General features: G+C 47.8%; 1 protein-coding gene and 1 long non-coding RNA gene across 2 annotated transcripts in view; one reads left to right on the top strand and one right to left on the bottom strand.

Annotated features, from left to right (window-relative positions):
• The first annotated feature begins 526 nt into the window (after positions 1-526).
• The window catches only part of BRD4 (bromodomain containing 4), a 96,642-nt gene continuing 74,165 nt past the window's right edge, over positions 527-23,003 (top strand). The window contains 1 exon segment of the mRNA XM_024236798.2: positions 527-626. The gene's annotated coding sequence lies outside the window, so the exon portion shown is untranslated.
• On the bottom strand, positions 1,476-22,318 carry LOC129051743 (uncharacterized). Its single transcript, XR_008516184.1, has 5 exons — positions 22,231-22,318; positions 11,484-11,579; positions 5,569-5,698; positions 3,901-4,067; positions 1,476-2,376 (listed from the first exon to the last, which is right to left on the bottom strand). It is a non-coding gene; the product is annotated as an uncharacterized LOC129051743 (long non-coding RNA).

Below are 23,003 nucleotides of genomic sequence, written 5' to 3'. Positions count from 1 at the left end.
GCCGAAGCAGTGGCGGCGGCGGCGGCGGCTGCCGGCGGTGCCTGCGGGCGAGCGCGGCCTGTGAGCTCGGCGGAGCGGCGGGCGGGCCCCGGCGCCGCGCAGGCAGCTCGGGGAGGGGGCGGCGGCAGCGGGCGGACAGCCGGCGGGGGCGGCGTGCGGCCTAGCGTCTCAGGTGAGGACCGGTGCCCTTCGGGGCGGCGGACGACACGGGGCGGCCGGCAGAGGCTCGCGGCGCGGTCCGCGTAACCTGCATTGCGTAATGGGGCCGGGGCGCCGCCACCTACGCCATCCGCGCGGCGCGGGGGCGGGGAGGCCGGGGCTACGCGGGCTCGGGCCTGCGGGCCTCCCGCGCCACTCGCTCCGGGCCGGGGCGGCCTGCGCCGTTGGTGTCGGGGCGGCGGGGTCGCTCGCGGCTGCCCTGCCGTTGGTGCCGTCGGACCCGGGCTCGGGCTGGCCGGCGGGGCGCGGGTGGGGGGCGCGGGCGCCGCGGCGGGGCGGGCGGCCGGGGGCGGGCAGGGGGCGGGCCGAGGCGCCCGGCACTTCCTGCCGCCGCCATTTTGTCAAGTGAGGAGGAGGAGGAGGAGGAGGAAGCGGCCGCCGCGGGGTCCGCGGCGCGCCCGGCCCGGGTAAGTCCGGGCCTGGCGCGGGGGCCGCGAGCGCCGCTGTCCCGGTCCGCGGTCCTCTGGGCGGGCTCGGCCGCGGCGTTCACGTGGGCCGGGGCCGACGCGCTCTCCCTCTGACACCCAGGTCCTTCTGCCTGGGCCGGGGTAGCGCGCCCCCACCCCCATCTCCTCACCTTCCCGGCGGTCCCCGGAGTGCTGCGGAGAAAGGGGCAGGTCCCCTCCGGAGGGAGGTGGCTGCCGCTGCACGCCGGTCTGAGGACAGGCCTCAGAGGGCGGGAGTGGTGCCCTGGAGGCGAGCTTGGCCCGCTTGACGCACCCACTCCCAGCCTGGCAGCCCCTTGCTGGGCGCTTTGTTTTGCTCGGTCGGTGCTCGCCGGCGTCCTTGCAACGGCCTATTTTTTTGCAGTGTTGTGTGGTGGTGGTGATTGTGGTGATTTGGGGTGGGGACGTGGGGGAGTTGTGATTCAGCGAAATAAAATGATCCCCCTCTTCCCAAACGGAAATAGCATGGCTTCACCCGGCTGAGATGCCCCCAAGGCTTGGGCTTGCTCGAAGATGGGAAACCCCACTCTGTTGTAGTGGACGGTGTAAATACTTTAGTTCAGACCGGTGCATGAGTCATGTGCTTCTGCTGGGTGGCTGACCTCCCTTTTACTCAAGACTACGCTTTGTTTTTTAAAGATTTTTATTTGCTTGTTTACTTGTTTATGTTTCGTACAGCCTGGTGGGGTGTCTGGTCTTGGGTTCATTTCTCTGCGTGTGTGTTGGATGCTAGTGACCCCTTGGAATGTATGCCTCACGAGAATTGGAATGTCTTTGCTTACCTTCGACAGGGCTCTACCAGTCCGTGGTTCCAAAAACCAAGTCGCAGTTTACCTCTAAGCCAGTGGCTCTTTGGGGCTGTAACAATGGTCGGGAGTTTTTTGTGAATGGAGCTGTCAAGTTCCCTACAAATTCCTTGGAATTTGTCGTCTTTGGAAGTTGTAAAGAAAGCGATACTCAAAAGGATTTATGAATGTGTTTTTAATTTCAAGAAAGTTTTTGATGGCACAGTCTGTTTCATGACCTTGCCTATAGAGAGAGAGAGAGAGAGAGAGAGAGAGAGAGAGAGATGGAGTCTCGCTCTGTCGCCCAGGCTGTAGTGCAGTGGCGCGATCTCGGCTCACTGCAACCTCTGCCTCCCGGGTTCAAGCGATTCTTCTGTCTCAGCCTCTCGAGTAGCTGGGACTACAGGCGCGCGCCACCACATCTAGCTAATTTTTGTATTTTTAGGAGGGACGCGGGTTTCACCATGTTGGCCAGGCTGGTCTCGAACTCCTGACCTCAGGTGTTCCATCCTCCTCGGCTTCCCAAAGTGTTGGGATTACAGGCGTGAGCCACCGTTCCCGGCCGCCAATAATTTTATAAAACATTTATTTCGGTTTAACTTGGGTGGGGATTATCTTTTCACTGATGCGTTGTAGATAACCAAGCGCTTCCCCCCAAAAACTTCAGCCAGGGAAAGATAAACCACTCAGGGTTTCCATTGATCAAATGGAGAAGGCAAAGCCTAACCTGGAACAAAATGTATTGCTGCTCTGTTATCCACCATACCTCTTACTTTGGTAGGAAACATAGTATCTTAAAGGCTCAAACTGGAGTTAGCCGGTCTCAGAATGGCTTTAGTTGGTCTTAACTGGAAGGAGTCGAGCCCGCCTCCGTGTATCTTGCTAGCAGTCAGCCCAGTGGAATTGCTGAAGATGAGAAACTTTGCCTACGGATGAAAGATAAGAAGGTAGCTGCTGAGTTTTAAGGATCGTTTGGCTGTTCCGGGGTGCTATATGCCTAGCTTCGCTAGTCTGGAGGACAGCGAGGGAACATTTTTAGCTAAGAATAACGAGAATCATTGGCCACTTAGTAAAATTTCCACTAAATTATTGAATTGTTTAAAGGAATTTAGACTTTGTTTCCAAAAGTTGCCTTTCTGAGCCAGTTGTTGTGATCTTTGTACTAAATTGCACTTTTGCTTTAGGAGGTGAGGGTAACAATATTTTCTTGTTTCACAATTCAGGTTATTGAATGACTTCAGATTTACAGATTCGAGAGATTGAATTTTGTTTTGTTTTTATTTTTTATTCTTTTGAGACAGTCTAGTCAGTCGACAGGCTGGAGTGCGGTGGCGCGATCTCGGCTCACTGCAACCTCTGCCTCCCGGGTTTAAGCGAGTCTCCTGCCTCAGCCTCCGGAGTAGCTGGGATTACAGGCACGCGCCGCCACGCCCAGCTAATTTTTGTATTTTTAGTAGAGACGGGGTTTCATCATATTGGCCAGTATGGTCTCGATCTCCTGATCTCGTGATCTGCCCGCCTCGGCCTCCCAAAGTACTGGGTTTACAGGCGTCAGCCACCACGCCCGGCCTGTTTTGTTTTTAAAGCAAAAAACCATTTGGCACCTCAGTGATTTGAAGACCCTGGGCTGTTAAATCTGCTTCTGACAACCTACTGTATAGTCTGTCGTATTTTGTGAATGTAAAATGTTTTGGTTTCTGATTTTGAATGAACTTGTAGAGTAGACCATGTTTGTCTTTATGTTCCTGGCAAATCTGTAAAAAGGAAAGATAAGCTTGTCATAAATCTTTGTGATTTTTGGTGTCTAGAAAAGAGTGTACATTTGCAAGGTGAGAATTGTGGGGAATTCCTTGCTGGTGCTGACATTTAATACATAAGAGATGAGTTTGGAAAGATAAAATTTCTTTGTTAACTTAAAAAAAAAAAAGCAGAATGGGCCAGGCGTGGTGGCTCACGCCTGTAATCCCAGCACTTTGAGAGGCTGAGGCGGGCAGATCACCTGAGGTCAAGAGTTCGACACCAGCCTGACAAACAATGGAGAAACCGCGTCTCTATTAAAAATACAAAATTAGCCGGGCATGGTGGCGCATGCCTGTAATCCCAGCTACTCGGGAGGCTGAGCCAGGAGAATCGCTTGAACCCGGGAGGCGGAGGTTGTGGTGAGCCAAGGTCATGCCATTGCACTCCAGTCTGGTCAATAAGAGCGAAACTCCGTCCCAAAACAAAAGCAAAACCAGAACGTAAGTTGGATGAGGGCAGGGTTTTGTTTGCTTGGCTTTGCCTGTTTTATTCTGTTGTACCTTGTACCTAGAAGAGCACCTTAAATAGTCTCAATGAATAAACTGGAGAAATAATTGAGCAAGAAGTTTGCATGCCGTAATGCCAAATGCAAATAATCCCGCTTTAAAAATGTTGTTAGCCGTGGACGTAATTGTTCGGTAGTGACTTACAAGGAATGTGAGTTTTAACTTAGATAACGCCGAGGTCCCTTGGTGTTGCAGTAAACTTATTAGTCCGAGCAGCCTGGCATGCAGTGTGTTTCCATGCACTACTGGACATTTCCCACTTAGCAGTTTGAAGTGCGGTGAGTGGCTTTGCGCTGTGGTTCAACCCTGACCTGCAAAAAGTATTTTCAAGAGGGAGATGAAGTGGGCAATAAACACATATGGGTAGCATTTCTTAATGTGAATCTCATGTTGTCAATAAAAACCTGATCACTTTTTTTAAAAAACATTGAACACATTTTTAAATATTTTGATTTTATGTATGCATGATTGGCCAATCTGTCTCTACAGTTAGTCCTTGGGCACTTACTATGTACAAGGAAAGACTGAAAGATATTTGTATAATGACTTTAATATGCATAGTCTTTATTATTAGTGTGTTCATCCTCCAAGTTTATTGAATATCAATTATGTGTAATTTGAGTATGCTATTGTAAAATCCTACCAAACATCTTTTTAAGAAAATAATAGCTTTGAGATAAACGTTGTTATACATGATACAATCATCAGTTTTTAAATGTATTTACAGAGATTTGCAGCCATCACTGCAACCAATTTTAGGACATTTCCACCCCCTCAAAAGAAATCCATTACCTATCATTCCCCATCCTCCTGCCCACCCCCCGCCACCTTTGCCCCTGGAAGCCACTCATCTACTCTCTGTCTCTATAGATCTGCCTGTTCTGGATATTTCAGGAATCCTACAAGATGTAACCTTTTGTGCCTGGCATCTTTCACTCACTGTACAGTTTTCAAAAGGTTCTTGCTGTGTAGCATGAATCAGTACTTCATTCCTTTTTATAACTGAATGATACTCCATTATATGGCTATGCTACATGTTGTTTACCCATTCATTAGTGGTGAACATTTGGATTGTTTTCACTTTTTGGCAGTTGTGAATAGTGCTGTTAAAAATACATTTGTGGACAACTTTTTTTTTTGAGACGGAGTCTCGCTGTGTCGCCCAGGCTGGAGTGCAGTGGCACGATCTCAGCCCACTGCAGCCTCCACCCCCCGGGTTCAAGCAATTCTCCTGCCTCAACCTCCCGAGTAATTGGGATTACAGGCCCCTGCCACCACGCCCGGCTAATTTTTGTGTTTTTAGTAGAGATGGGGTTTCCCCGTGTTGGCCTGGCTGATCTTGAACTCCAGAGCTCAAGTGATCCACCCACCTTCCAAAGTGCTGGGATTACAGGCGTGAGCCACCGCGCCTGGCCTTTTGTATACAGATTTTAGTTTCTCTGGGACAGATATCTGGGAGTGGAATTGCTGGGTCATATATCTATGTTTAAGTTTTTGAGGGTGCGCAGCGACTTTTTAATGGCATTGATGTTTCTAGTACTTAGGTAGAATGGTTAAAAGCTTAGTGGGATACTGAGTAACTGTTTAAATGAATGAGGAAATGGAACTGCAAGGATATCAGCATGTTGACATGTTGTATTCTGCCTTCATGGTTTGGTCACAGTTTGGTTTTTTACATTGTGCATGGTTACAGAACAGTTTGAAATGCTGCTCCATAGAGAACAATCTCGGAGATGCACCTCAAACTTGCAGTTCCTTTATTGTAAACGGTGATGTTTTAAAGCAGTTTTTCAGTCTCAACAAGCTACCAACCTCAATTAAACCATGTCCACATGTCCTAGCGTAATTCATGGGGATGTAGTCCACTCTGAAGAAGCAGAAAAAGAGAGTTCTGAGTCAGGGTGAGGGCAGAGCAGCCATCTGTCCCATTCTTGTCCTTGTCCTGAAGAGGAGTAACATTGGTTGTTACACATCATTTGAAAAGGAGATTGTAAGGCTTTTTCTTGAAACAAAAGTAGTGCATGGTCATTTGAAGGAATTTGGAAAATATAGAATGTTAAAATGATGGTTAAAAATGATCTCTTAATCCCATTTTCTTTCTTTCCAGTTATTTGTCTCTGTCTGAGTAACACAATTTGGTTGTAGTGAAGTTCTTTGTTTTTAATTTTTATTTTTATTTATTTATTTATTTATTTATGTATTTATTTTGAGGCAGAGTTTTGCTCTGTCACCCATGCAGAGATTGGCTCATTGCAACCTCTGCTTCCCCGGTTCAAGCCATTCTTATGCCTCAGCCTCCCAAGTAGCTGGGACTACAGGCACCCCATGCCGCCACACCTGGATAATTTCTTGTAGTTTTAATAGAGACGGGATTTTGCCATGTTGTCCCCACTGGTCTTGAACCCCTGGCCTCGAGTGATCTGCCTACCTCGGCCTCCCAAAGTGCTGGGATTAGGATTACAGGCATGAGCCACAGCGCCCAGCCTTTTTTTTTTTTTTTTTTTTTAATACTATATTGTGAACATTTCCAAAATGTTCCGTTTTAACTGGCTGTTTAGCTGTCATATGAATGTACCATAACTTAATTATGCTGTTTTTGGACATTTGGACATGATTTCCAAGTTTTCTTTTTCTTTTTTGAGACGGAGTCTTGCTCTGTTGCTCAGGCTGGAGTGCAATGGCACGATCTCGGCTCACTGCAGCCTCCGCCTCCCGGGTTCAAGTGATTCTCCTGCCTCAGCTTCCTTAGTAGCTAGGATTACAGGCATGCGCCACCACGCTCAGCTAATTTTGTATTTTTAGTAGAGACGGGTTTCTCCATGTTGATCAGGCTGGTCTGGAACTCCCGACCTCAGGTGATCCGCCCGCCTCAGCCTCCCAAAGTGGTGGTATTACAGGAGTGAGCCACCTCATCTGGCGTTTTCTCTTTTTTCATCTTTGAATTGGGAGGTGTGTATTTTTGAAAACTTGATTTAACTTATTTTCTGGAGAGGTTACATGTATTTCCATTTCTCCAATCAGAGCTTGACAGTGTCTTGTTTATAGGGGTGAGATTTTAAACATTTTTTTCCTTACAAATGATGACATATGAAAACAAATGTGTCTTTTTTAATGTGGTGAGAAGTAGAAGTGTCTCTAGGCTCTTGCCCTTTGACTTTTCTACCCTCTCCTGCCCAGAGTTGGACTTTGTTTCCTGAAATCAAGTCTCCTGACCTGGCAGTACGAGCCCAGTCCAGTCTTAACTGGAATGCTCTAGGGAGGGTGACCTTGGAGGGCTTGAGCAGCCTCTTGGCATCCAGTCCTATCTCATTTTTGCTGCCTTGCTCCAAAGACTGATAACACCAGTATGGCACATTCAGGTCTCGGTTAGAATCTTGGCCCTGCTACCTGCTGTGTGACATTCAGTCTGTCACTCAGCCTTCCCAGAGCTTCACTGGCCCATCTTTCAGATGAGGGTAAAAAGAGACAGTGCCTTAGAGGGCACACAGCACAGGGCTTCGCAGCAGTGCTGTGTCCTCTCAAGGTTACTACTGCCGTCCTTGCCCAAGGTGAAGAATAGAAGTGGGAAGAGGAAGCCAGGGGTCAGAGTAGAGCTGCTGACATCCAGGAGGTGCACCAGCTGATCCAGGGCATGGTACTGGGTGACACTACAGCCCACCAGGTGCCTTCCAGAGGTGCCACGTCTGCCAAGTGAGCTCTGAGTGGAGACCAGTGGAAGAGGTGCTTGAAAGAGGGATTGCATTTGTTTTTATCTGATAATGAGATTAACAGCAGTAATAATGGGATTAGTGGAGGTGCAGCAGCTTTGGGGGCATCCACCCTGGGATGTTTGCTGCAGAGTTTGGGGAAATGATCCAGCAGGGGAAGCTGGCTCAGTGTATCCTCAAGCCTAAAAGGTAACTTACCCATCTTACGAAAACCTGGTTATCTGAACACAAAGACTTTGGTCAGGGAGCCAGAAGGCACTGGTGGGCCAAAGTTTTTCCAGAACACTGGAACATCTTTCCATATCTTTTTGGCCTCCATTGGCCCTGATTCTGCTTATATTGGCATCTGGGCTTGGTGAAAGGATTCTGGTCCCCAGGAAGGTGTAAGGTCTCCCTGGAAAAGTTTGGTAGAGTAATTTTGGCAGCTGGATGTGTGGAGGTCCTGACTGGGAGTCTGGCGTACTGCTGATCGACTTTGGGCCTTTTGACCAGAAGAACCAGTTAAGTCCAGTCACTTTCTAGGCGTCACTGGGATCCGGTTCCACAAAGGTTGCCTTTTGCTTGTGTGAAATGCAATTGAAAGATATATTTTCTTTAAGAGGTTGGTCACATAATCTAAGCATTAACTTCAAATTAAGAGAATGTGAATAAATTTGACATTTGTTCTATTTTTCATTTATCCTTGGTGTAGACTGTTGTGTGATCCCTCCCCTTCCCCCCCACCGCCCCCCACCCCAGGCATGTGTTAGCTTTTTCTGCCCAGTGTAGGAAGTTTCTGGAACCTTGGGCTGTGGCAGACAGCGTTGGTTGGGCTTGGGTGGAGCCGTGTACCAGAGCAGGAGAGGAGAGAGAACACCATGGAGTTCACTGTTGGGTGCAGTCCCAGCTGCACCCCCTTCTGGCCTTGACCTCAGGGAAGTTACATCGTCTCCATAAGCCTCAGTTTTCTCTTCTGTAAAATGGGATCAGTGTGCCTGCACAGTGACGAAAGGGGGACCATGTGGGTACTGACCTGGGCCTCATGTCTAATTGCATAAAGATGCCTGGGACTCTTGAGAAAGATGGGGGCCAAGGAGTGCTGGCTTTGCTCTCTGCCTGAAAAAGTGTGAGAAATGCTATCCAGGCCCTTCCTACTTAGTATGTGTGGTCACCTTCCTTGTCTTGGTCTCCACTCAAGGCTGAAACTCTTTATGTGTTCCTAGCTGCTGTTAGTCAGGAGACACTGGTACATTGTCAGCCAGCACCAGGGGAGAGGTGTTGGGCTTGGTATTACACAATTTTCAGAAACGTGAATTAGTAATTCTCGTGTCCTGGTATGTTGCTAATGTCTCCAGTTGTTCCTTCTCAGGCAGTAACACATGTCTATGGGTGGATTAGCTTCGAGGTTTTGTTTTGTGTAAAGGGAAGAGAGTGAGAAAAATTTGGGGACTTCATACTTGAAAATTTTCCATGCTGTTTGAGGAAACATATTTTGTGGGAGCAGATCATTATCATGAGAGTTGAAACAAAAAAACTACATGGAGGTGGAACCTGCCAGCCCAGTGGTGGGTGCCAGTCTGGGCCATACTGGGCTGCTGGGGCACACTCAGCAGGGAACATCTGCCTGTGTCCTTGGACCAGTTGCCTAACCACTCTAGCCTCAGTTTTTCATATATAAAGTAGGGCGCATAGGTTTGGATTCCAGAGAAATTTGATCAGAATCTGGATTTTAAGAGAAAGCAGTTCTTTTTTTTTTCCTAAGAGATGGGGTCTTGCTGTGTTGCTCAGGCCGGACTTGAACTTCTGGGTTCAAATGATCCTCCTGCCTCAGCCTCCCAATTAATTGAAGGAAAATAATTCTTTGTATTTTTGTTTGTTTGAGGCAGTGTCTCACTGTGTAACCCAGGCTGGAGTGCAGTGGTATGATTTCAGCTCACTGAAAGCTCCACCTCCCAGGTCCACGCCATTCTCCTGCCTCAGCCTCCCAAGTAGCTGGGACTACAGGCGCCCGCCACCACACCCGGCTAATTTTTTGTATTTTTTTTTTTTTTTTTTTTTTTGAGACAGAGTCTGTATCTCCCAGGCTAGAGTGCAGTGGCGCAGTCTCCGCTCACTGCAAGCTCTGCCTCCCAGGTTCACGCCATTCTCCTGCTTCAGCCTCCCAAGTAGCTGGGACTACAGGCACCTGCCATCACGCCTGGCTAATTTTTTTTTTTTTTTTTTTGTATTTTTTAGTAGAGACGGGGTTTCACCGTGTTAGCCAGGATGGTCTCGATCTCCTGACCTCGTGATCCACCCGCCTCGGCCTCCCAAAGTGCTGGGATTACAGGCGTGAGCCACTGCGCCTGGCCTTTTTTCTGTTTTTAAAACCATGGGTCATGGCATGGCTTGAGGCAGGAGAATGGTGTGAACCCGGGAGGCGGAGCTTGCAGTGAGCCGAGATCGTGCCGCTGCACTCCAGTCTGGGTGACAGAGCGAGACTCCGTCTCAAAACAAAACAAAACAAAAACCATGGGTCATGAAACAAATTTAGTGGGTTGCAATTGGTGTGTAGGGGAGAAAAGGGAAGTGTCAGAGGGTGTCACAATTTTCAAGGATATTTCATAAAACCTTTGCTTTGATCTTAGGTGTTGTGTACATGATAAAATGTGTTTCTTATGGGGGGAGTCATGTCAGAGGAGTGTGAATTACATTGGTTTCCATGCTACTTGATGGCAATTGTGAATACCTTGGTTTTTGTGTGTGTGTGTATGTGCCATTTTGCAATCTGTTTCCTTGTCATTTGCCCAATGATGACTGTCTTGGATATGCTTTCCAGTAGCAAGTGAAATGCATGGATCTTTAGTTTCTTTTCTTCCCTGTACCCACTGTGTTTTAGAAGCTTTGTAGGGGGTGGGGTGAGGGAAGTTGAAGAAGCATGGAGTGGTGAAGGTCTAGTAGTTTGCCACAGGTGAAACAAGAAGTATGTAGAGTGTCATTTGTGTGCATGTGTGGTAAGCTACTTGTCGATTATTCTCAGATGTTATTTTCCTAACTTTATTCAGATGACTGTTAGGAAATGGTTGTATTACTTAGGTCTTTCTCTGGTATAAATAACAAACAAAATTAGCTGAAGCAGAAGGGAATTTGTTGCCTGATGCAGCATGAGGCTCAGGAGTAGTTGAATCTAAGGGCTCCACAATGACTTCAGAACTTGTTCTTTATCGCTGATGTTCTGACCTCAAGGTCAAGAGTGAGTCTTCCCCAGTAGTGCTTTCTGATGGCAGTGGATTCTAGGTTGGATCATTGCCCATCTCTGACCATGTGCAGAATGGGAATGCTTAACTGGCTTGCCTCAAGCATGGCGCCTGTAGCTGGTCTCTGCCCTCCATTCCAACAACCCAAGTAGTAGCTCTAGCAGCATCTCGCTTGTTGATATGAGGCATGCTAGATGGGATGCTTTGTCCAATGGACAGAGTCCCTTCCCTCTTTCCCTTCTTTCCTTCCTTCTCTCTTTCTCTTTTTCGTTGTTTCCTTTCTTTCCTTTGTTTCCTTTCGCTTTCCCTTTCCTTTCTTGATGGAGTCTCGCTCTGTCGCCCAGGCTGGAGTGCAGTGGCACCATCTCGGCTCACTGCCTCCTGGGTCAAGCAATTCTCCTGCCTCAGCCTCCCGAGTAGCTGGGATTAGAGGCACGCGCCGCCATGCCCGGCTAGTTTTTGTATTTTTAGTAGGGGCAGGGTTTCACCCCGTTGGCCAGGCTGGTCTCAAAACTCCTGACCTTAGGTGATCCATCCGCCTTGGCCTCCCAAAGTGTTGGGATTACAGGCGTGAGCCACTATGTCTGGCCCAGAGTCCTATATTAAAGGTAAAATGTACCCCCGAACTTAAAGCAAGAAATTTTGGATGGCTGAAAGGAGGTTTCCATACTAGTTTGTAAACCAGAATCAGTGGAAAACAGTTCAGAATTGAGTTACTCACAAAGGGTAGAATGAAGATAGTTAAGGATGTGTGTATCCCAAATATTTTCGTAGAAGATGAAATGAAAGACACTGTTTATCTTACCTGTGTCAGGCATAGAAGGAGCTCTGGGAGAAGTCAAGCCAAGTCTCAGGAGTTACTTGGGTGGGCTGAATGATCCAGTTTGGCGGGAAAACAGCCCTGAAGGGAGCACAGGAGTGAGACCAGCTTAAAGTGTTCAGGAAAATCTTGGATAAGAGACTAGGTAGATATAAAGTTTGAGTAAATGCTTACAAGATTGAAATTGTGTTTATCACATTAGGTCTCTCTCCCATATAAATAACAAGTTGTTATTTATATAACTTACGTAATTTGTATGGTATATTGTTATTATAAGTAACTGTTGTTAGTTCAGGAGACTGGATTCATCTATCTTCCATGCCTGCAAAAGCTACAGTTGTAATTTTGCTATTTGCTAAGCTATTTCCATACTCAAGTTCTCGTAGTCTGCTGCTTGGCATTCCTCAAGCATTACGAAAAGCCGCCTCAGATTTCCATAATCAAAAGCAAGTGTTAAGTTCTACTGTAATAATCATTTTCCTACAGTTCTCACTGTTGGAAATATTATTCTTTTAGGAGGCACAAAATAATTGAGTCTAGTGGCTAAGAATGGGACTGGCCCTGCTTCTCCCTAGATCATCACTCCTTAAGAGGAGGCTGGAGGTCTCCTTGAGTATGCTACAGATGCTTTGGATCCTCTCTCCACAAAAGTGCACATAGGCATAAACATTGAACTCTAAAGACCAGGTACCGGAATGAATTTCCTGATTTTACTCTGAGGAAGAAAAATTTATTACGATGTTGGTTAAAAGGCTATTGATGGCTGTTTTGGTTTTTTTTTTTTTGTTTTGGAGGTAGAGTCTCACTCTGTTGCCCAGGCCGGAGTGCAGTGGCATGATCACAGCTAACTGTAGTCTCACCCTCCCCAAACTCAGGTAATCCTTCTACCTCAGCCTCCTGAGTAACTGGGCTACAGGTGTGGGCCACCACACCCAGCTAATTTTGGTAATTTTTTGTAGAGACAGGGTTTCGCCATGTTGCTTAGGCAGGCTGGTCTGGAATCCTGGGCTTAAGTAGTTAGTCTGCCTTGGCCTCCTAAAGTGCTGGGATTACAGGCGTGAGCCACCTCACCCTGCCTCTTGATGGTTTTAAATACTTTTTATTTTTATTTTTTAAGACAGGGTCTTGCTCTGTTGCCCAGGCTGGATGGAGTGCAGTGGCATGATCTTGGCTCACTGCAGCTTTGACCTCCCAGGCTCAAGTGATCCTCCCACCTCAGCCTGCTGAGTAGCTGCGACTACAGGTGTGTGTCACCATGCCTAGCTTATTTTTATTTTTTGATACGAGGTCTCACTGTCATCCAGGCTGGAGTGCAGTCACTCACTGTAGCATCGGCCTCCTGGCCTAGGTGATCCTCCTACTTCGGCTTCCCAGGTAGCTGGGACTACAGGTGTGAGTCACCATGCCCAGCTAATTTTTTGTATTTTTGTGGAGATGGGGTTTCACCATGTTTCCCAGGCTGCAACTCCTGGGCTGAAGTGATCTGCCCACCTTGGCCTCCCAGAGTGCTGAGATTACAGGTGTGAGGCACCGCTCCCAGCCTTTTTTTTTTATTTTTTGAAGAGACGAGGTTACACTATGTTGCCCAGGCTGGTCTTGAACTCCTGGACTTGAGCAAGCCTCCTGCCTTCTTTGCCTCCCAGACTGCTGGGATTACACAGGTGAGCCACTGTGCCAGGCTGGTTTTCACATGTATCTTACTTTTCTAGACATTTACAACTTCATGACTTGGAAACAGGGTGGATCACCCATTTTGGTTTGTCCTTGCAAAAATCCTCCAGAGGTTTCACAGAGTTGTCAGGTAACGTGTCAACAGTGATGTGAACCTTCCCAGGGCCCCTGTGCCTCCAACTTTGTCAGCCTGTGCTCTTTCCTGGGGATAAGGAATTTGAGAATGTACCAGAATGGGTCTGTTGCAGAGGCCGCAGATGAGGGTCTTGGAACTAGGGCTCTTCATTGAAGCTGCTGCTGTTTGTAAACTGTCTCCATGATTTGCTGTTGGTATGGAGCCTTTGCTGCAGAAGGTAACTGAATGGTTCCTAGCCAGCCTCATTATTTATGTGGTGGTGTTGGATGTGGGTAGGCTTACAAGATTTATGCTGTGGTCCCTTACGTGGCTTAATGTGTGCCCTCTGCTGCAGGACATTTGCTTACACATGCACTTGAACCTGCAGATTGAGGAAGAAAGCCTGTGGGAAACTACCATTCTTCAGCATGACATGCTTACGTTTAGGGATATCGACATGCTACACCAAGCAGTGTACACAGTGCCACTGTCTTTCTCCTCACATCCTTGTCTGGTGGAAGGAATAGGAAATACAATACCATAAACTTGAATAATTCATACTTCTGTAATTGGGGCAGAGTTGACTCAGAGAATGGAAAAGAACTCTTATTACTTCTAAGAATAGCACCTGTTACAGACTCCTTCACCACCCCGCCCCAATCTCTATAGTTTGAAGATTAAACTTGTATGTGCCAATGGATGTTTTCCTTCTAATCCCGTTTCTCTGCTCAGTTGACTTGCAGTCTTACTGTACAGGCATGATTTTTGTAACTTAAGCAGTTTCGCCTTTCTATTTTGTAATTAAGAGAAATAAGATCATGTGCGTGAAAGAGTTCTGTGAAAGCTGGTGCTGTCTGTGTGTAGGTTGTTTTCATTTGTAATCTTCATTAAAAATTTCTTGGTTCTGAAGCACTTTCAGTTATAAAAAGCTGTCAAGTAATAAAGTTGTGTGTGTATGAGACTCTTCATGTGTTTTCCTTTTGACAGTAGGAAGCCATTCAGCTGACAGATTAGCTGCCTGGAAATAATACCACCTTCATGTTCATCTGTTTCAAAATAATAGCTCACATATCTGTAATCCCAGGAATGCAGTTTTAAATTACCAGTGTTAGAGCGGTCACTCTATTGGGCCCTTTTGAGTTGCGTAGCATGCTGCCTGCAGCTTGCCTATGCTCAGTCTTTAGGCCTGTCTGCTCTGGTAACTGATGTGTTTTGCACTCGTGAGAGCTGGTTACCCTTTCTGGCCTGTGTCTCTTTCCCCTGACCTTCCTGAGCACCACCACCACCACCCCTTGCCCACCACCCCCCACTCCCACTGTTCACCTTAAAGCAGTCCTTATCTTTGTTGACTCTGAAAAGTGCAGGGTTTGTAGCAAATAGCTGCCTATGAATAGGCTTCTCTGTAAAGTATAAAACTGCATTTTCTGACTGGATGCTTGACATCTTCCTTAATTTTTTTCTATTGCTTACTGCATGCCTGTTTTAAAGTGGTGGAGCCAAACATCCATCTGTCCAGTTTGTGTCAACCATGATGCTGTAGGGAGCTGCAGACTTGGTCACTTCACTGCCACATTACCCTCCCCAGACCCTGAGCTTGAGCACACTGCTGCTGATTGTTCTGTTTTAGCGAATATTTCTAAGCCTCTACGCATTCCTTAAGTCCTCAGAAAACAACCATATATACTGGGCACTAGTATCATCCCGGTTTGCAGATAAGGAAGGTGATGCTTGGAAAGCTGTCACTTGGGCAGGGTTGCAGGGTCACAGAGTTGGTAAGTACTTGGGAGCACTTGTGTCCAGAGCCCACTAGCTCTTGACTGCTGTGGCATAAGCTGTGGGAGTCCACCATATTCAGCTTTGTTCTCAGTGAACTCAGATGGTTTGGATGATATGTAGTGAGCACAGGATAGAGCTCAGAAGTGCTCTCCAAGATGTCCAGGCAAGGCAGCCTGAGAGGGAGGAGACCTTCCAACTGGGAGCATAGGAAGGGGGCTAGCGTTCAGTCTGGTTCTTCAATGAGGACAGCAGAGGTTTGGACAGAGACCTGGACAGGTCTGAAAGCAAGTACCTGTCCCTTGGAGGTGCTCACCAGTGTGAGGAGATGGTCAGAAGAGGGATGCAGAATGCTGACTGGACAGGTCTCCTTTTCACCCAGACATCTGGTCAGTAAAAACAGTGCTTCCCTCCTGAGGAGTTTCCCATGAAGACATTCACAAGAGTGGAATTTAACTTCATCTTGAAAAAGTTTCCACTACAGAACCAAGTTGCCTTGATTTGGTTTCACTTCTATTTTTTCTTTTTCTTTTTTTTTTTTGAGATGGAGTTTGGTTCTTGTTGCCCAGGCTGGAATGGAATGGTGTGGTCTCAGCTCACTGCAACCTCCGTCTCCCAGGTTCAAGTGATTCTCCTGCTTCAGCCTCCTGAGTTGCTGGGATTACAGGCATGCGCCACCATGCCCGGCTGTTTTTTTTTTTTGTATTTTTATTGGAGACAGGGTTTCACCATGTTGGCCAGGCTGGTCTCGAACTCCTGACCTCAGGTGATCCACCGCACCGGACTTTCACTTCCATTTTTCCTTTTGCTACTCAGAGCAAGTCTGTGAGTATAGAAGCGGGAGGGTTGGGGGGAAGTCAGTAAACTGGAGTATGTCTTTAGTCCAGGTGCCCCAGGCTTGTTAAAAATATGGTGTGAACTGGATAATCTTTCAGGATTATGGTGAGCCTCTCGGTCTTTTTTGTTTGTTTGTTTGTTTGTTTTTTGAGACGGTGTCTCGCTCTGTCGCTCAGGCTGGAGTGCAGTGGCGTGATCTCGGCTCACTGCAAGCTCTGCCTCCCGGGTTCACGCCATTCTTCTGCCTCAGCCTCCTGAGTAGCTGGGACCACAGGCGCCCACCACCACACCCGGCTAATTTTTTGTATTTTTAGTAGAAGTGGAGTTTCATCGAGTTAGACCAGGATGGTCTCGATCTCCTGACCTCGTGATCCGCCCACCTCGGCCTCCCAAAGTGCTGGGATTACAGGCGTGAGCCATGGCGCCCGGCCGCTTCTCAGTCTTGAGGTGCTTTTTTTTTTTTTGAGACAGAGTCACCCAGGCTGGAGTGCAGTGGTGTGATCTCAGCTCACTGCAGCTTCCACCTCCCGGGTTCGAGTGATTCTCATGCCTCAGCCTCCCAAGTAGCTGGGACTACAAGCGCCTGCCACCACGCCTGGCTGGTTTTTTTGTATTTTTAGTGGAGATGAGGCTTCACTATGTTTTCAGACTGGTCTTTAACTTATGATCTCAAGTGATTCACGTGCCTGGTCCTCCCAACATGCTGGGATTACAGGCATGAGCCACCAAGCCCGGCCCTTGAAGTGCTGCTTACTGTAGGATAGAATTGAGTTCTAGCTCATGGGTGCTTCCTCCTCCATCCCCTTAAGGATTCTGTTTCCAAGAGAATTTCCTGCCTGCCTCAGGCACACCAAATGGGACTCAGTCAACATCCATGTCCAGTGCGTGTGCTGGATGTACTCGGTAATCAGACACTGTTCAGCATTCTGCATGTGCAGACACTGTTCTGCATTCTGCATGTGCATTTGATGGTGAACAGAGGGGTTTCCCGTGTGTGTCCTGCATTCACTGCAGACATGACAGTGAGTGAGGCAGGTGTTTCAGGGATCCTAATGTCTCCAGTGGTGATTGTTGCACAAGATCCTAATATCCCTGTGCTAGAAAGGTGGTGATTCATTTAACAGGTGTGCCATGAAGGATTTTACTTTTACATCTTTTCTTTGACTTTGTAAAATGACACATGATCTCATTCAGTAGGAAATTGGCTCTGAATACCTGTGGGGGAAAAAAAAAAAAAACCCAGTCCAGAGAAAATGGTAGAAGTGGTTAAACTCCACACACAGTGCTACTAGTAAGCTAGTTGAAAAGTACACAATCAAAATAGAATAGATGACTGCAGCATGATTATGCTACCCTGAAACCGCACTGCATGTAGGATAAGACCTACTACACTCCTGTCATGTAGCACCCTGGGCTCCTGGGTTCTGTGACACACTGTTGCCTCATTCAGTTCATTTGATTCTTCTTCCAGACATCCCCCAAACTCCATTTCCTCCATCTTCCAAGGTCTGGTCTGGACCTTACTTATTTTACAGTGTACTACCCAATTTCCGAAGCAGTGCTGTCCAGGGGGACTTTCTGCAGTGTTGGGACTGTTCTGCAGCTTGGTTATCCGGCCTGGTAGCCACTGTCCCCTGTGGTAAGTCGGCCTTTGAAGGGGGCTTGGAACACTCAGTAGTGCTGTTGTCAAACCTGTTTTGACAGGTTTTAGAGAAAATGGGGTCACTTTAGTTCCTTGACCATGTGGAGCTTGTCGACATCCTCATGGATGCTGTCATTGAAGCAGTTGGATGCGCAAGCTTGGAATGCAAGGGTGGATCTAGACCAGACTTGGGGGCATTGGGCATCCCCAGGAGGATGGATGTGAGGGCTCCTCCCAATAGGACGTCGGAAATAAGAGTCCTAGCAGGGTCCCAGACTTGAGAAAGCCAGGCCCGTGTGTAGTAAGAACACAGATTAGTGAATTTGCTTTAATCTGGGGAATGGTGAAAGGCTTTTCTTTCCGAAACAGTGTGTCCTAGAGTGAACTCCAGTGACCTAGATAAGTATCATGTTTAATAGTTTTGTCCTCTGTTCTTGGAGCCTAGAAAATTCCCCACTTCTCTTTGGAATTTGCTTTGGCTGACATCTTTCATTTCATTCATTCTATGCCTCCACACCCCCACGTCCCCCATTTTGTGAGCAGGGTTTTGGGAGCAGGACTGGCTCATTTTGGCACATTATGTTTGTGTGTGGAAAATGTGAAGTGCAAATGAAAGTTCAAGCACATACTCAAGGCTGAGCTGTGGTACTAGAAGGTGTCAGTGGTGGGTCCACCTGGAGTGAGTCAAGCAGTGGTTGAGGTGACTTGAAAATACCCTGCCTGGTTCAGGCAAGATAGCCCCTGAGTTCCTAGGGCAGAGATTCTTAAATTTGGTCTGTGTAATCCTCCCTCTCCTTCATCATGGAGTTTTTCTGACAAGCACTTGATGTTTCTGGTTATTGAGCAGTTACTTGTGCTGAGTGCCAGGGATTGTCTAGGTGCTGGAGGTCAGCGGTAAGCAAGGTGAATGATGCCCACTCTCCTGCCTGCCCATTAGTTCATGTGCTAGGAGACTGCAGGGCAAATGATGCAGCCTGCTTGGCTTTTACTCCATGATTACAGATTATGAAATATAAATATTAATACATTAAATAGTTCTTACTAAATCATGACATTCACACTTTTTTTGAGATGGAGTTTTGCTCTTGTTGCCCAGGCTGGGGTGCAATGGCGCAATCTCGGCTCACTGCAACCTCCGCCTCCCGGGTTCAAGCAATTCTCCTGCCTCAGCCTCCTGAGTAACTGGGATTACAGGCACCCACCACCACGCCTGGCTAATTTTTTTGTAGTTTTAGTAGAGACAGGGTTTCACCATGTCAGCCAGGCTTAGTCTTAAACTCCTGACCTCAGATGATCCACCCGCCTCAGCCTCCTAAAGTGCTGGGATTACAGGCATGAGCCACCGCCCAGCCTTTTTTTTTTTTTTTTAAGGTGGAGTCTTGCTTTGTTGCCCAGGCTGGAGTGCAGTGGCGCGATCTTGGCTTACTGCAAGTTCCGCCTTCCGGGTTCATGCCATTCTCCTGCCTCAGCCTCCCAAGTAGCTGGGACTCTAGGTGTCCGCCACCACGCCCGGCTAATTTTTTGTATTTTGAGTAGAGAGACGGGGTTTCACCGTGTTAGCCAGGATGGTCTCGATCTCCTGACCTCGTGATCCACCCGCCTCAGCCTCCCAAAGTGCTGGGATTACAGGCGTGAGCCACCGTGCCCGGCCACCATTCACACTTTTTTTTGGAGACAGGGTCTCCGTCATCCAAGCTGGAGTGCAGTGGCACAGTCTTGGCTCACGGCAACCTCCACCCTCCGGTCTCAAGCTATCCTCCTACCTAAGTCTCCTGAGTAGCTACGCCCGACATCTTTGTTTTGTTTTGAGAGTCTCGCTCTGTCACCCAGGCTGGAGTGCAATGACATGACCTCAGCTCACTGCAACTTCTGCCTCCCGGCTTCTAAGTGATTCTCTTGCCTCAGCCTCCGGGGTAGCTGGAATTACAGGCATGCGCCCCCACGCCCGGCTAATTTTGTATTTTTAGTAGAGATGGGGTTTCCCCATGTTGGCCAGGCTGGTCTAGAACTCCTGACCTCAAGTGATCCACCCACCTCCGCCTCCCAAAGTTCTAGGATTGCAGGTGTGAGCCACCGTGCACAGCCTGTTTTTGGTTGTTGTTTTTGACGGGTTTTCACTCCTGTTGCCCAGGCTGGAGTGCAATGGTGCGATCTCGGCTCACTGCAACCTCAGCCTCCTGAGTAGCTGGGATTACAGGCGCACACCACCATGCCCAGCTAATTTTTTGTATTTTTAGTAGAGATGGGGTTTCACCATGGCCAGGCTGGTCTTGAACTCCTGATTTCAGGTGATCTGCCCGCCTCGGCCTCCCAGAGTGCTGGGATTACAGGTGTGAGCCACTGCACCCGGCCCCTTTTTTGTTCTTTTAGTAGAGATGGGGTCTCACCACATTGACCAGGCTGGTCTCGAACTCCTGAGTTCAAGCAGTGCACCTGTCTTGGCCTCTCAAACTGCAGGGATTACAAATGGGAGCTATGAGCTACTGTGCTTGGCCAATGTTTGCTTTTATTAGTAGCGGGTGTTTACTGAACACTTGCTTTGTGTAGCATTTCATTTGACCCAGCCCTGTGAGGGCATTTTCCCATGTTAGTATTGAGGAATGTGGCCTGAACCCATTTGCCTACATGCACATGCATGTGTTTCAAAACATAAAATGCAACATCCTAACCATTTTACAGCGTAAACTATATGCATATTGTTGTGCAGCAGATCACTAGAAAGTTTTCATCTTGCAAAGCTGACACTGTATCCTTCGAATAACTTCCTTTTCCTTCCTCCCCCCAGCCTGTGGCAGCCAGTCTTCTACTTTCTATGAGTTTGACTACCATAGTTATTCGTATAAGTAGAATCAGACAGTATTTTTTGTTTGTTTGAGATGGAGTTTCATTTTTGTTGCCCAGGCTGGAGTGCAATGGCGCGATGTTGGCTTACTGCAATGTCTGCCTCTCGGGTTCCAGTGATTCTCCTGCCTCAGCCTCTCAAGTAGCTGGGATTACAGGCACCCGCCACCATGCCTGGCTAATTTCTTTTTTTTTGATGTATTTTTAGTAGAGACAGTGTTTCACCATGTTGGCCAGGTTGGTCTTGAACTCCTGATCTCAGGTGATCCACCCACCTCTGCCTCCCAAAGTACTAGGATTACAGGCGTGAGCCACTGCGCCTGGCCGATTCAGACAGTATTTAGAATTCTGTTACTGGCTTATTTCACTGAGCATAATAACCTGTTCTCCAGGTCCATCCGTGTTATAGCATGTCAGAATTCCACTCCTTTGTTGATGGAGTTGGGTTGCTTCCACCTCTTGGCTGTTGTGAATAATGCAGCAGTGAACATGAGTGTGCAAATATCCACCTGCCTATTGTGTTTTTTTTTTTTTTTTTTTGAGACGGAGTTCTGCTCTGTTGCCCAGGCTGGAGTGCAGTGGCACAATCTCAACTCACCGCAACCTCCGCCTCCTGTGCTCAAGCAATTCTTGTGCCTCAGCCTCTCAAGTAGCTGGGACTACAGGCCCCCTGCCACCATGCCTGGCTCATTTTTGTATTTTTAATACAGACAGGGTTTCACCATGTTGGCCAGGCTGGTCTCAAACTCCTGGCCTCAAGGGATCCACCTGCCTCGGCCTCCCAAAGTGCTGGGATTACAGGCACGAGCCCCTGCTCCCGGCCATCTTGCTTACTTTTTGAACACGTTAGAACTAAGAACTTGGGTGCGGGAGCCTGCTGGGGGGCTTTAAATTCCCCATATTCTGCCTCCACACGGAAACTGATTTTGGGGATGGATATTGGGCATCGGTGAAGAGTAGGCACAAAGGTACGGGAGATGGTTCAAACAGTGGTGCAGCCAGGTGTTTTTCAGGACAGCCTAAAGGACTGTTTAAGGCCAGGCACGGTGGCTCATGCCTGTAATCCTAGCACTTTGGGAGGCCGAGGCAGGTGGATCACCTGAGATCAGGAGTTTGAGACCAGCCTGGCCAGTATGGTGAAACCCCGTCTCTAATAAAAACTATAAAAATTGGCCTGGCACGGTGGCTCACGCCTGTAATCCCAGTACTTTGGGAGGCTGAGGCGGGTGGATCACGAGGTCAGGAGATTGAGACCTCCTGGCTAACACGGTGAAGCCCCATCTTGACTCAAAATAGAAGAAATTAGCCAGGTTTGGTGGTGGGCACCTGTAGTCCCAGCTACTGAGGAGGCTGAGGCAGGAGAATGGCGTGAACCCGGGAGGTGGAGCTTGCAGTGAGCCTAGATCGCGCCACTGCACTCCAGCCTGGGCCACAGAGCGAGACTCCTTCTCGGGGGGAAAAAAAAAAAAAAATCCAAAAATCAGCCGGACATGGTGGCATGCGCCTATAGTTCCAGCCACCCAGGAGGCGGAGGTTGCAGTGAGCTGAGATCATGCCATTGCACTTCAGCCTGGGCAACAAAGTGAGACTGTCTTTCAAAAATAAATAAATAAATACTGTTTAAAAATGGATTGGATCTCACCCTTTCATCAGCTCCCAGGGGACTCATCCTGTCAGTGGGTTTCTCACTCCTACCCACTTTGTACAATGATTTCCACAGCAAGTAGTTTGTCTTGATGTCACCTTGAAAAGGCTCACAGAATCAACATTTCTTAACATTTCTCTGTGCATTGCCTCAGAATGTAACCAGAAAAGCTTAGGTTTTGGAATGTTTTAAGGGCGAGGGTGCTTACCAGCTCTTGAGCAGACAGAAAAGAGGTGAGAGGAGCCCCCAGTGAAGCCAGATTGGCAAGCTCTGCCTCTCTCCGCACTCAGTGTTCTGTGACTTGTGCCTGTATGACTTCATTGCTTTGTCCTTCACTCCGGCACAGTGATTCTTGGGTACAGTACCTCAGTCCTTGGAAGGGCAGCATGGAGCCTCAAAATTGATTGCCACACTACATGGTTTGCTCCTTGAGAAGGAAACATCTTTGATTCCCTTCCCCTACCCCCAATTTCAGAAAATCTGGTTGTATCCTTAGAAATGACACCATCCGTTCATCAGTTCATGGATATTTTGGTTTCTAGTTTTTGGCTGTTATGAATAATATCTCTGTGAGTGCCTACACACACTTTTTACGTAGAAATGTTTTCCTTTCTCTTGGCATATGTATAGGGGAGGAATTTGTGGGACATTCATTATTTATGTTTAACCTTTTGAGGAACTGCCAGACTGTTGTACAGTGGCTGCCCCATTTTACATTGCTGGACATATGAGGGTTCCAGTTTCTCCACATCCTTGCCGACAATTGTTGTTTGTCTTTTAGATGATAGCAAAGATTCCTTTTAAACTTACCAGAGATTTAAAGTTTGTTGATTGTTTTGTTTTGTTTTTTGTTTGTTTTTTGCTTTTTGTTTTGAGATGGAGTCTTGCTCTGTCGCCCAGGCTGGAGTGCAGTGGCACAATATCTGCTCACTGCAAGCTCCGCCTCCTGGGTTCATGCCATTCTTCTGCCTCAGCCTCCCG

Source organism: Pongo abelii, chromosome 20 (genome assembly GCF_028885655.2).
Source record: "Pongo abelii isolate AG06213 chromosome 20, NHGRI_mPonAbe1-v2.0_pri, whole genome shotgun sequence".
NCBI lineage: Eukaryota > Metazoa > Chordata > Mammalia > Primates > Hominidae > Pongo > Pongo abelii.
The sequence above is the reverse complement of the archived record's forward strand: the minus strand, read 5'-3'. Positions and strand labels throughout refer to the sequence as shown.